This window comes from Macadamia integrifolia, chromosome 13 (assembly GCF_013358625.1).
Source record: "Macadamia integrifolia cultivar HAES 741 chromosome 13, SCU_Mint_v3, whole genome shotgun sequence".
In the NCBI taxonomy this organism is placed as follows: domain Eukaryota; kingdom Viridiplantae; phylum Streptophyta; class Magnoliopsida; order Proteales; family Proteaceae; genus Macadamia; species Macadamia integrifolia.
Genome location: NC_056569.1, coordinates 16,012,577 through 16,025,702, shown reverse-complemented (window position 1 = coordinate 16,025,702; position 13,126 = coordinate 16,012,577). Strand labels below are relative to the sequence as shown.

Sequence of the window (13,126 nt, the reverse complement as noted above, 5' to 3'; positions counted from 1 at the left end):
TGAAAGAAGAGAGGAAATTAATTTAATTTATTAATTGGTATTATTAGTATTTAATGCCAAAAAATCACGTGATTAGAGTCAAAGCAAACATAAAGATAGTGATCAGTGTTACAAAAAGGAATTTTTAAATAGTGCCCTTTAACCAAGAAGGGGGATTGTGGAGGAAGAGGGCAGAAGGAGCAGATGAATCACATTCCCACGAGGTTCAAGAAAGAACATTACAGATTTCAATTCTTATTCTTCACTTTCTCTATTGCATTCATTGATCTTAGGAAGAAAGAGGGAATCCCAAAGGGCCCAACACCCTAGGCTATAAGACAACAATTCTTTCTCAGATCTTACTCCCTTCACTTCTCTTTTATTTTATTTATCCATTATTTCTTTTTCTTTTATGAGAGAGTGTGCTAGCATAGTACCTAGGAATTAGGAATGCTAGCGGGATTTTGACCATAGGATTTGGTCAACTTGAATTGAACTGTTGGATGGAAAGAAGATATACAAATTTATAATCCACGGTTGCAACACCTTTTCTCTCTCTTTCTCTCTCTTCTTGTCGGAAAAGACATTCATTTTAATGAATCCAGTCGGAGAAAGCGAACTCCAGTGAGATCTTTTACCAGATCAGACGGAGAAAGTTGGATCTGTTTTCGTTTCCTCAAATCGAAGCAGAGTATGAGAAAGAACGTAGTGGAGATAAATCATCAGTGCAAGAGGAAAGAGGGAGAGAACCATGGCCGAAGGTAGAGGAGGGAAGGGAGCTCGCACATCTCTGCTATTGCCGCTGCTGCTGCTGCAACAGGAGTTGTTTTCTCTTGAACTTGCCAGCAACAGTTGTTTTTTTTTTTTTTTTTTTCTTTCTTTCTATCGATTTGCAGAGAGTGGCGTGTACATCGGTGACAGGTTTTTTCCCTTTCTTCCACCAATTTGCAGAGAGCTGCTGCTACCGCCATTGTTCCATCGACTCCTCTGGTTTGAGCTACTAATGCCCCGCCACCACTGCTGTAAGCAGGAGAGGTTGCTCTCCATGACTCGTTGCTGCAAGCAAGAGAGTTTCTCCACTGACTCCTCTGGTTTGAGCCGCTGGTACCACCACTTCCCCACTGCTACTTTCCCCGACTTTTGAACTTTTTCTCCTCTGACTTTTGAACTTTTTTTCTCCTAGTTTCTCCGGTAATAGTTTTTTTTGTTTTTTTTTTTTTGTTTTTTTTGGTCCTTCTATTGATTTGCAGACAGCGGTATCTACTAAAAAAAAAAAAAGATTTGCAGACAGCGGCGTGAACATCGACAGAAGTGGCTTTTTTTTATTCTTTTTCTATCTATTTGTAGGAACTTTTGAACTTTGCGATGATGCTTCGAGCACACTGGCCGAAGAAGGGGTTGATTGAGGGAGTAGTACTTTGGAGCGGTGGTATTGGACAGGTTTTGTAAGACCTCGCCACATGAATGGATCAGATTTTTTATGTTTCATCTAACAGTTAAAATCCTGCTAGTATACCTTATTCCTAGGTGTTACGCTAGCATACCTGTGCTTTTCCCATCTTTTTTTTATAGAATACCAAAATCCCCCAGTTGATAGTAATAAGTTACTTAGATAGTTCTAGCAACCAATTATCACCTGAAGGAACTATCATGATATCCGGGCTTGCAGCCAAAGAAATAAATCTCGAAGATTACTTTGAAAAATACAAAAAACTTAGAATGGTATGTCTTAATCATATGGGAAATGAATTATTCCATATTTTTTTTCAGCTGCAAGCCCAGATAGCATGAAAGTTCCTGCAATCCAGGTGACAGCAAAAAATATTTCGACTAAAATTTTACTGTAATACTCAAGTTGTAGGAACTCTCCTTTAACCCGGGTTACCGATCTAAGAGAGTATTTATGAACCCACAAAAAAAAAAAATGATTTCTCTTTTGTCAGCTAGGATAACTCAAGTTCCTGCAATCTCTCTCTCTCTCTCTCTCTCTCTCTCTCTCTCTCTCTCTCTATATATATATATATATGGTGATAGAGATGAAAAATAGATAGAGGGTGCAGACTCCAAAAAGAAAGGGACAAGAGGAGGCACCATGTGGAAGTCTACATCTCAAGTCAGGCCCCAAAGATGAACGACCACGCTTTATTAGGAAGGGAGTGTTTCTTCTACATATGTGGTGTTCTCTTCTCCTTCAGCTTCATCTTTCAATTGTTATCTTTATCTCAGTTCTCCAATTGGGTTTAAAAAAACCGTTAAAGAGTGTCAGAATGTTTAGGGATGACACATTACCTCCAGAACCATGTGGTGGGCAGCACAACTTCAAAGAAAGAAAAAGCAAACTGAACAAACGGATTTTGTAGTGTCCCAAGGGATCTTCCTCCCCCCTCTCAAAATCCCATAATTATTCTCCTCCGTTCTCCACAAATCCAACTTTACTACTTAATTACTACTTCTAATGAGACTTTGGTCTTAGCAATCTTTAATAACTTAATAAATTAATAGGCTAAGACAAATTTTCAAATAGAGTGAGTGCCCCACACTCCCATAGTTCCATTCCCATTTCATTTAATTTAATCTAATCTCATCTGTCCTGCCTCTCATGAACCAAGAAAACCCCCACAACCCTATAAAAGGGGTTGCAAAGGTAAAGATGTTCTTAACAGCTCAATTCTTTTTAACAGTGGAGGATAATATTCTAAAGGGTACAAAGTGCTTTCATGTGATTTGCAAATAATTTTAAGAATCTAATGGTGACAGAAATTGTAGGTATAACGTGAGAAGGGGGAGAAGAAATATATAGAAAGGAAGGAAAAGGAGAAGTGGATGTTTAGTCCTTTCGGAAGAAACAACAGAGAAGATGGTAGTCAAATCCTGAGGCTGGTGTGGGCCCTATCCACCAGCACCACCACCGGCCACCTGCCACCACCACCACCACATCATCTGTCCTTCATACTCCAGTTTGGCCAACAGAGAAAGAAACCCAATTCTCACGTTCAATTAGGAGAGGAATAGGGGTAGGGGAGGGGACCAAAGAATCAAATCCCTACCAACAGAACCTGTCAAAGGCTGACCAAATTGCATTCTAAACAAATTTGGAAAGGTCCCTGTCACCTTTTGTTTTTCCATTTCTTTGCATTCTTAAACATATATCATATATATGATTACATTCCATTAGGAATTTAGGTGTGTGTAGTACATTTGGTTCGGCTAGACCCGTTCAGCTAGCCTGTCTAACTATTCCTCCTCTTTTTTTTTTTTTGGTAAATGTCTTAACTATTCCCTTTAAATATTGGAAGTAGAGAGAGGATCCATCGTGAGATTCATGCATGAGTCCACAATCTCCAATGAAAATCTATAGAGATAGCATTTTGAGGGTATTCCGGTACAGACGAGATGGATGAGTTATAGATAGTGTTGGTGTAGTTTCCGGCTTCTCTATCCAGGGTTTTGTATCTTCCCTCTAGGTCCGCTGAGATCTGCACACACACAGAGGTTAAGCAACCAGCCCAGAGTTTCCTCTGGGTGGAGTACTCCGATGCTCAAGTCATTTCTGGATCAGGATAAAACTAATCTTTGTTCTGAGAAGTGCCTACCTGTTCTGAGGATCTCATCCCCTTTATATAGTGGTGTTGAGCTCTCTCCTTATTGGTTGGTTTCTCCACTTGGTGCTGAGCCGTCTTTCTTCATAATGGTTAACTCAACCATGGTTTGTCTTTGGTTAGTTAACCGCCTTAGGTTTAGATCGCGAAGTGTCTTTGGGAGGGTGTGGGATCTCTTTCCATTGCTATGCCCAAGGTCGTTCACTTGTGATCCGTTCATCCGGTCGTGTGGTCAAGTCGTATGGTCGATGGTTCCTTTGGTTGGTGGTCGTATATATTATGGTATATCATATGTCCCCTTTACTTTCTAGAATTTCAAGGTAGAAGAATTCTTGGGAGTACGAAAAAACCATTCTCTTATTGTTGAGATAATTCTTTGAGCTAGTTGGTTTCTAGGTCATTAAATGTATTCTGTAAATCAGGGAAATGACTGATGTATCACACGCATGGATTACCTTTTTGCAGGGGTATATTGGGCCACGCGTCTTCTTTCTATTGAGACCTTTTTAATTTACCAGGATTCTGTATCTTTTGGAATCTGGATTGTTAAAGATATTCACATCTGATGGATATTTTACGTCGGGGCAGCTTTATGTTTTCGCTGGGGTTTTAATCTTCTTGTTTGGTTCGCGCCTGATGATGAAAACGAATCTTTTCATCTAAGGTTTTGGAAGGGTTGCTGCTTGTTCATCTTCTGGCGTTTGCGACTATTTCGAGGTTTTTTGAGAGTGTTTTCGTTTATTTTGGTAAGTGATCATTTCTCCTTGTTTGCTTTTTCTCGTTTTGTAATGGGGTCTAGGACAACTTCTGAGTCCAATGGTGATTCTGGACCTGTGGAGAGAGTTCCCCGTGCCATCGGCGGTGGAGGAAGCTCTCGGAAAAACCCCATCTTAAAGGCCACCACTCCCAAAAAGATTCGGCAAAATATATTTTCTAGTTCTAGCAAGAGTGATCCCACCATCGGGTTATTAGTACATCAAGTAAAGTCCGTGATAACTCCTACAGATATAGAAAGGTTTGGAGTCCGATATCATATTCCTTATTTAGTGGTGCTCCGAGCTCCTAGTGCTGATGATGGAGCCAATGTTGCCTGAGAAGGGGAAATATGTTTGTATGAGTATGCTCTCATAAATGGCCTTCACCTTACTCTTGCCCCTTTTGTTTGTCGGGTGTTGAGTCATTATGGTATCATTCCTACTCCCCAATTCTTGGTCGATTCTGCTGGTTTTTATGTTCGGCTGAAGGATTTAGAAGTGGAGCCTCCTATCCGCTTGTTTGTTGGGGTGTTTTCTATTTCAAATCACAAAGCCTTTCCTGGGTGGTTTTACGTCAGACGTCGTAATGCGTCTCATCTAGTGGTCGACTTTCTACCAACCTCCAATCCTCATTGGAAGGATGGGTTCTTTTTTGCTCACCCTTCTCATCCATATGACATTCCGACCAGGTGGTCGTTGGTAAACATGACCCGAGTGAACAAAAGACCCACCTTTAGAGATGAAGAGGAATCAGTATTGTCGTTGTTGTCCAAATTTGTACGAGTGGTCATCGCCTCTCACTTGTGCCATGACCAATACCTAGGCAGATATGGTTTAAGTCCTCGTATGATTTGGTTTATGTTGTCCTTTCTCGTTTTTCGTTTTTTGTGTTTGTGTGAATATTTTTATATGTTTGTTTTTTACCATGGCAGCTCCTATGGATCCGAATTATATGATTAATATCTTGGACATTATGGATGAGGAAGAGGGTGCTAACATTGAAGGAGGTTCTAGTCAGAGAGACGATGGTAATCTGCAGATGACTGAGGATGTGCTGGAGAGGGTTCTCGAGTAGGAATTGGGGGAAGGTGTCCCTGCTATTATCATTGAATCATCAGAGGATGGTGTTCCCCTTGCTGTTAGGGCTGAAAGCTAAAGAGGGTGGAGATTGCTGAGGTTGAGGAAGATGAAGGTGTTAATTCCCTAGGTGGGTCCGGTGCCTTCTCTGTTGATGTTGGTATCGAGGATTTTTTTAGTGGAGTGCTTGATTCTTGTAGACCCTACCAAAGTTGGAGAGAAGGCCACTACTAAGTATGTCATGAAGCACTCTAATAGGTCCCGCGAGGACAAGGGAAAGGCTGTGGACGTGTCCTCCTAAGAGGTATGCATTCCTTAGTATGGAGCGATCACTGACGATCCAGCCCTGGCCGAGAAGGTGGTGATTGAGGGTGCCCTTCCTAGGGACAAGGCTACCTATAAGGGGAAGAAATTTCAATCTTTGCTGAGCAAGGGGTATATTCATCAAGCTATTGTAAGTTAAGTTTTTTTTATGGTTGTTCTTGTTTCATCTTGTGTTCTATTGTTTATGCCTGCTCCTTCTTCTCTTCTTTTTTTTTTTTTTTTTAATAAGGGTCAAGAGCTTATAGGGGAGCTATTACGACGTGCAGATGATTATTATCAATCTGCAAAGAGTCTGAAGAAGAAGGCTGCTGAGGCTTGGGTTACGACTCGTGAATGGAGGACCAAGTTTGAGGATGCAGATAAGGTGAGGAGCTCGGTTGAGATGGAGATTGCTTTGAAGGAGAAGAAAAGGGCGAGTCTGAAGGATCGTTATGCTGATTTGGAGGTGAGTAAGGTGGAAACCATGGCCAAATTGTTGTGTGCTGAAAAAGAGTTGGAGCAGAGGAAGGTGGAGAGCAAGCAACAAGTCAAGGAAGTGGCCCAGTTGAAGGATGCTCTTGACACGCAAGTGCAACGTACTCAAAAGTATGTGTCTGAGGCCAAGACTGCCTATAACAGGGGGTGCGATGACTTGATAGAGAAGTACAAATGATCAGATCAGTTTGATCATGAGGTTGCCTTCTACGAAGCTAAACTATATCTTAAAGGGATGTTGCTCGTTCATGAGGAGGTATGGGCTCGCCAGCTTGACTTCGACCTAAGCCACTTTGCACGAGAATGGGAGAAGGCAAAACAATTCAACATAACGTTGGATGATCGGTCTTCTTCAAGCTCTACTGCTGTGGCTTTACCTGCTCCTACCAAGATTCCTACTGATGATGCTCTTCCTAAAGATTCTCCTGCTTCTGTTGATCCTCTTACTACTACGACTGGCCCTTTAATAACTCCTGCTGATGTTCCTGAGAGTACATATTTTAGTAGTGTATTCCTTTCTTTTTTTCGTCTTTCTCTGGTATTGTTCTGAGGTAATGTGAATATTATCTGATCGCCTAAAATATGGTGGAGATTCTGGTATTTTATGGCTTTCAATGGTGTATTATTGTGGTTCCATGTAATGTAATGGTTTTTTATGGTAGGGAGGTAGGAGTTTTATGATAGGGAGGCAGGGGCTTCTAAGTGTAGAAGTTTGCAAGGTCCTTATGAATAGGGAGGCAGGAGCTTCTAAGTGTAGATACTCGCATGGTCCTAATGATTAGGGAGGCAGGAGCTTCTAAGTGTAGAAGCTCTCAAGGTCCTTATGCTTTGCTCGACTTGTGAGAGAGAGAGTAAATTCATTGAACAGCAATTTTATTGATAGATTTTCTGAGATTTACAGAGTTCCACGACCTCTCAATTCTTTTCCCTTACAATGTTTTGAGGTGATAGGTCCCTAGTATTCTTATCCTCGTAATCTTGTAAGGTCCTTCCCAGTTTGGTGAAAGTTTCCCTTGGTTTCTTAGGTCCGAGACTTCTGCTCTCCTAAGGACGAGGTCACCGAGTTGGAATGATCTTTCTGTGACCATGGTATCAAAGTGTCAAACAATCCTCTGTTGGTATACGACCATCTTTTCTTGTGCCTGGTCCCTTTCTTCTTGTAATAAGTCATTATAAGTCCAAATTGTTCTCTAATCCCTCCATATTTGTCTGGTCATTGAAAGTGTTTACTCAAAGTGATATTGCTCTAATCTCCATTGGGCTAATGGCCTCAGTCCCATATGTGAGGGAGTATGGAGTTTCCCATGTTGCTGTTCTTTCTGTAGTTCTGTGTGCCCATAATATGTTCAGTAGCTTCATCCAGTCTTCTTTTGATTCCTTAGAGTAGGGTTCGGTTGGCATTCTCTGTTAGCCCATTGGTTTGGGGATATCTGACGGAGGTCTTCTTGTGGTCGATCATCAAATCTTCGCATATCTTGGAGAAGCTTTTGTTATCAAATTGCTTTCCATTGTCTGTAATTAGGATTCGAGGTATGTCGAATCGGTAAACAACGGTTGTCCTGAAGAAGCTTGATACGTTGTGTTCTGTGATAGTTGCTAATGATTCTGCCTCCACCCATTTTGTAAAGTAGTCAATAGCCACGACGAAGAACTTCCTCTATCTAGAGGGCCACTAGGAAAGGTCCCAATATGTCCATTCCCCACATTGCAAATGGTAAGGGCTATTTAATGTGCTGAGCTAAGTGGCTGGTCATTTGGGAATGGGAGTGTGGAACTGGCATTTTGTGCACTTCCTGGCATACTTGATTGAGTCTTTGGTCATTGATGGCCAGAAAACTCCTTGTCTTAGGAACTTGTGTGCTAACGCTCACCCTCCCAAGTGTTGACCACAGATTCCCTCGTGTACTACCTTGATCGCATACTCAGCATCTCGATGGTCTAACCATTTGAGCAGAATGCCAGAAAATGATCTTTTGCAAAGTGTTCCATTGTTCAGAACCACAAAACTTGGTGCTTGTTATTTTATTTTTTGAACTTCCTTAATGTCCGAAGGCAGAGACCCCTTGATTAGATATTCGCGGATTGGATTCATCCAAGAATCATCCTGATTTCGGCCGACTTGCATTGTTTCAAGGTCCTTCTGCCCTGTCAAGCTTGATTACACTAGTATTTCCACGAATATTGGTGGAGTGATGCTTGAGTATGAGGTCTTTGCTAACTTTGATAGGGCGTCTGCAGTAATGTTTTCATCTCAAGCTAGTCTTTGTATACTTATTATTTCAAAGCATGCCAGGAGTTCCTTTCCTTTATTTAGGTACTCTGTCATTTTGTGCTCTTTAGCTTCGTGTTGCCTAGTTATCTGACATACGACCAGTTGTGAGTCACTATAGATGTTTATGTTCCGTACCTCAAGGGATCTTGCTAATCTAACTCCAGCTAACAACGCTTCATAGTCCGCTTTGTTATTAGATGCTTGAAATAAGAATCTCAAGGGGCATTGTATTTGAAAGTCTTTTGGACTTACGAGCATTACCCCTGCTCTACTTCTGGTCGTACTGGAGGATCCATCTACAAACAATTCCTATTTTCTTGGTCTGTCCTTCAGTTGTTCTGCCATTGATTCCAGTTCTTATTTTTGCTAATCATCTACTAATCCTTCCTATTGGTTTTCGGGTATTATGCATTCAACCAAGAAATCTGCCGATGCTTGAGCTTTGATGGTTGGCCGTGGTCGAGATTTGACATCAAACTTCCCCAATTCTATTTCCCAACCAGTCATTCGGCCTAACATGGTCGAAACTTGGAAGACCCTCTTCAATGGTTGGTCAGTTAGAACTACGATAATGTGACCTTGGAAGTATGGTCTGAGCTTTCGAGCTGCTATCATTAATGCCAGAGCCGACTTCTCTACTCTATTATATCTTACTTTTGCATCAATGAGGCACTTACTGACATAGTAGATAGGTTTTTTTTGTCGCTCTTCCTCTCTGATTAGTATGGCGCTTACTGTTGCTAGTGAGATGCCTAAATAAACTAGCAACTCCTCTCCTTTTATTGGTTTTGAGAGAAGAGGTGGTGAAGTTAGGTATTCCATCAGCTCTTCAAATGCCTTTTGGCAATCACTTTTCCATTTAAACTTCTTAGCCCCCTTTAATGTTGAAAGAATGGTAAGTACCTTCCCCCAGCATTAGAGATGAAGCGACCAAGAGCAGCCAATCTGCCTGTTAATCTTTGGACCTCTTTCACGTTTGTTGGTGTTGCCATTTCTTGGATTGCATTTATTTTATCATGATTAGCTTTTATCACTCTGTTGGAGACCAAGAAGCTAAGGAACTTTCCTGATGTCACTCCAAATGCACATTTGGTTGGGTTGAGCTTTATTTTGTATTGTATTAGTACCTTAAAGTCTTCTTCCAAGTTCTCCAGTGTGGTCGCATGATTTCTTGCTTTTGATTAGCATGTCGTCCATATATACTTCTATGTTCTTGCCGATTAGGTTTTCGAATATGGAATTGACCAGTCTTTGGTACGTTGTTCCTGCATTCTTCAAACCAAATGGCATTACTTCGTAACAGTATAGACCTTTGTCGGTAATGAAGGCCATTTTTGGCTGGTCGAACTTGCTCATTTTTATCTGATTGTATCCAAAGTAAGTGTCATGAAGCTCATATGTTCATGATCAGTGGTTGCATCTATGAGCAAATCGATTCTTGGCAAGGGGTAGCCATCTTTAGGGCATGCTTTGTTTAGGTCTTTGAAATCAACACACATTCTCCATTTTTCATTCAATTTCTTGACCATGATGACGTTGGTGAGCCATTCTGGATACCAAATTTCTCTGATGAATTTTGCCTTGAAGAGCTTCTCTACTTTTTGGATGGCCTCTTTTTTGTCGGGGGTGAATGACCTTTTTTTCTGCTTGATTGGTCGAAAGGTCAGGTCCGTACTCAGCTTGTGCTTGATTATCGTTCGGTATATGCCTGGCACGTCCATAGCTGGCCATGCGAGAAAGTAGAAAGTTTCTTTCAATAAGGAGATGAGCTGCTTACGCTCTATCCCTTGTAGTGATGTCCCAATCGTAAGTTGTTTGGATTCATTTACCTCTATCGGATTTATGGTCATTAGTTCTTTAGCCTGTTTACCTCTGAAACTCTTCTTCTCAGTCCTGTGATCTTCTACTACCATGACCAGTACATCATTCAATGGTCAGGTGTCCTTTAATGTATTGACATAACACTTTCTGGACTCCTGTTGGTCGCCTCTACATTCTCCAATCCCTTATTCAGTTGGGAATTTCATTTTTCAAGTGATAAGTGGATACGATTGCCTTAAGGTTGTTTAGGCTTGGTCGTCCCACGATTGCATTGTAGGCCGAAGGAGTATCCACAATCAAGAAATTGACCATGGCAGCCTTTTTGAGTTCACCTGTACCAGCTCGGATTTGAAGCTCGACCATACCTTTTGGTTTGACTGGAGAACCGGAGAAGCCATATGAAGGGGTGTGGACTGGTCTTAATTTTTCTTCCTCGATTTCCATTTTCTTGAAAGCTTCCCAAAATATAATGTCTGTTGAACTTCCATTGTCTACCAATACCCTTTCTACTGAGAAAGCTCCCACCCTTAGAGTCATCACTATGGCATCCTCGTGGGGGAAATCAACCCCTCTGAGGTCTTCATCTCCGAACGTGATGATTTGTTCGGTCCTTGCCCTTTTAGGCAAATGTTCGGTATAGAATATACTTCTGGCATATGACTTCCTCGCTGATTTGGAATCTCCCCCACTGGATGGTCCTCTTGCTATTGTTAAGATCATGCGAGGAGTAGGGATTTCTCGTGTTGCTACTTCTTGAGCACCTTTTCTTTGGGTGATCTGGGTCATGGTTGTCTTTCTACTCCTAGGCCTTCTCAGTCCCTATAGAGTGACCTGTTACTGCTTTGGTGAGGCCTCCATTGGTCGGTCCTTTTCTCTGGTAGTTCTTCATCATTGGGCTAGGTGCCAGGTTGTTTCTCTAAGAAACTTTTTAGGTAGTACCTTTTGATCAAATCCTTGATCGCATTCATAAGCTTCCGTTAGTCTTCTATAGTGTGACCATGATCTCTGTGGAATTCACAGAATTTGGATCTACTTCTGTTTTCTGGTGAGCTTTTGATCTTCCTGGGTTCCTTTATCTTCGCTATTTCCTCATGGGTGATGTGCATAAGTATGTGAGATCTTGGCTTGCTCAGAGCAGTATATTCATTCTGGTCTTTCCTCCTTTCATTACGTTCCCCAGGCCTGGTTCTTCTGTCCTCTTGTTGGTAATTTCTCCTTTGATCTCCTGATGTATTTGAGAGCTTGCGACCAGCCATAGCTTCCTCCGCATTGATATACTTCTAGATTTTTTTCTCGTAATTGACCCAACATTTTTTGTTCTGACTTAGAGAGCGAGAAGGCTAATTTCTTGTCTTGGATCCCACTTTGCAAGGCCACGAGTTACACCTAGGGATCGAGGTCTCTGACCTCTAATTTCTTCAAGTTAAACCTATGTACAAACTGTTGGATTGACTCCCCGGGTCTTTGCTTCAAGTTTATAAGGTTTTGTGATGTCCTTCTGTATATTTTGCTCTTGACGAAGTAGTCCAAGAACTTTCTACTAAGTTGCTTGAAATTGTAGACTGAGCCTGGCTCCAGAGAAGAGAACCATATGGTTGCTGGTCATTGGAGGGATGGGGGGATGATTCAACACAGAAGAACCTCAATAGCACCATGTACCACCATGAACGATCGATAGGTCTACAAATGTTCCCAGGGATCTTTGGTTCCATCGTACAGTCGAAACGTTGGGATCTTAAAACTTTCAGGAATATGTATTCGCATGATTTCTCTAGACAGGGGTGTTTCTCCAAACATCTTGAGCTCATCAGGTTCTTTCTCTATACCCATTGCTTGCTCAATTTTGGCCTGCAGTTGTTGAAATTTCTGATCAAGAGATCATTTTTAACAGACGGGTGCAGTCCTACCACATCTTCTAGTCGGGGCTAGTGCCTCCCATTTTGTGGCCCTCTTTCAATCTTCTCTTCTTGTCATTGTTGACCAGTGGGAATCTTTTGGGTCTGTCCCATGCTTCCTTTTCTCTGGGAAACTTGATTTTCGACGACGATCCTTTGGCTGATGGGGTGAAGAGGAATTTAAGCTTCTTTGATCGCAGGGTGCATAGCTGTGCTCTCCCTCGCTCTTTATAATCGAGCTTGCTGAGCTCTGGTGGGTCATGGAGGTCTCTTTATGGTGACTCCCCTCTTCTAGTGGGGCTCTGCTCATGTTCTTGGATGCTTCCCAAATTACCTCCACTAGATTCCTTACTTGCTCATGGAGCTCTCTGAATTGTTCAGCAGTCACCATCTCTAGTGATTCTTGGTTCTTGGCCATTCTGGGTGGTTCTTGACAGTTCCCCTCATCTACCACAGTAGGATCTTGCTCCACTTCTTCCAGTATTTCTTGTTGATGATGAAAGGGAAGCGGATCGGAGGGTTGTTCCCCCTTTCTTAAACTTGCTCTCGTGATTTTTGGCATACTATCATCTTTCACTCTTCTTTTCGCTGGAAATGACTTCTCGTCGTTTCCCACAGATGATGCCACTGTTGATGCAGTTTCCGGCTTCTCTATCCAGGGTTTCGTATCTTCCCTCTAGGTCTGCTGAGATCTGCACACACACAGGTTAAGAAACTAGCCCAGAGTTTCCTCTGGGTGGAGGACTCCGATGCTCAAGTCAGTTATGGATTAGGATAAAACTAATCTTTGTTCTGAGAAGTGCCTACTCCCTTTATATAGTGGTGTTGAGCTCTCTTCTTATTGGTTGGTTTCTCCACTTGGTGTTGAGCTGTCTTTCTTCATAACGGTTAACTCAACTATGGTTTGTCTTTGGTTAGTTAATCGCCTTA

The 13,126-nt window shown here is 41.9% G+C and overlaps 1 long non-coding RNA gene across 1 annotated transcript; it reads left to right on the top strand.

The window, feature by feature from the left end:
- Positions 1 to 5,295: 5,295 nt before the first annotated feature.
- On the top strand, positions 5,296 to 7,114 carry LOC122058757. Its single transcript, XR_006133912.1, has 2 exons — positions 5,296 to 5,864; positions 5,964 to 7,114. It is a non-coding gene; the product is annotated as an uncharacterized LOC122058757 (long non-coding RNA).
- Positions 7,115 to 13,126: the final 6,012 nt, after the last annotated feature.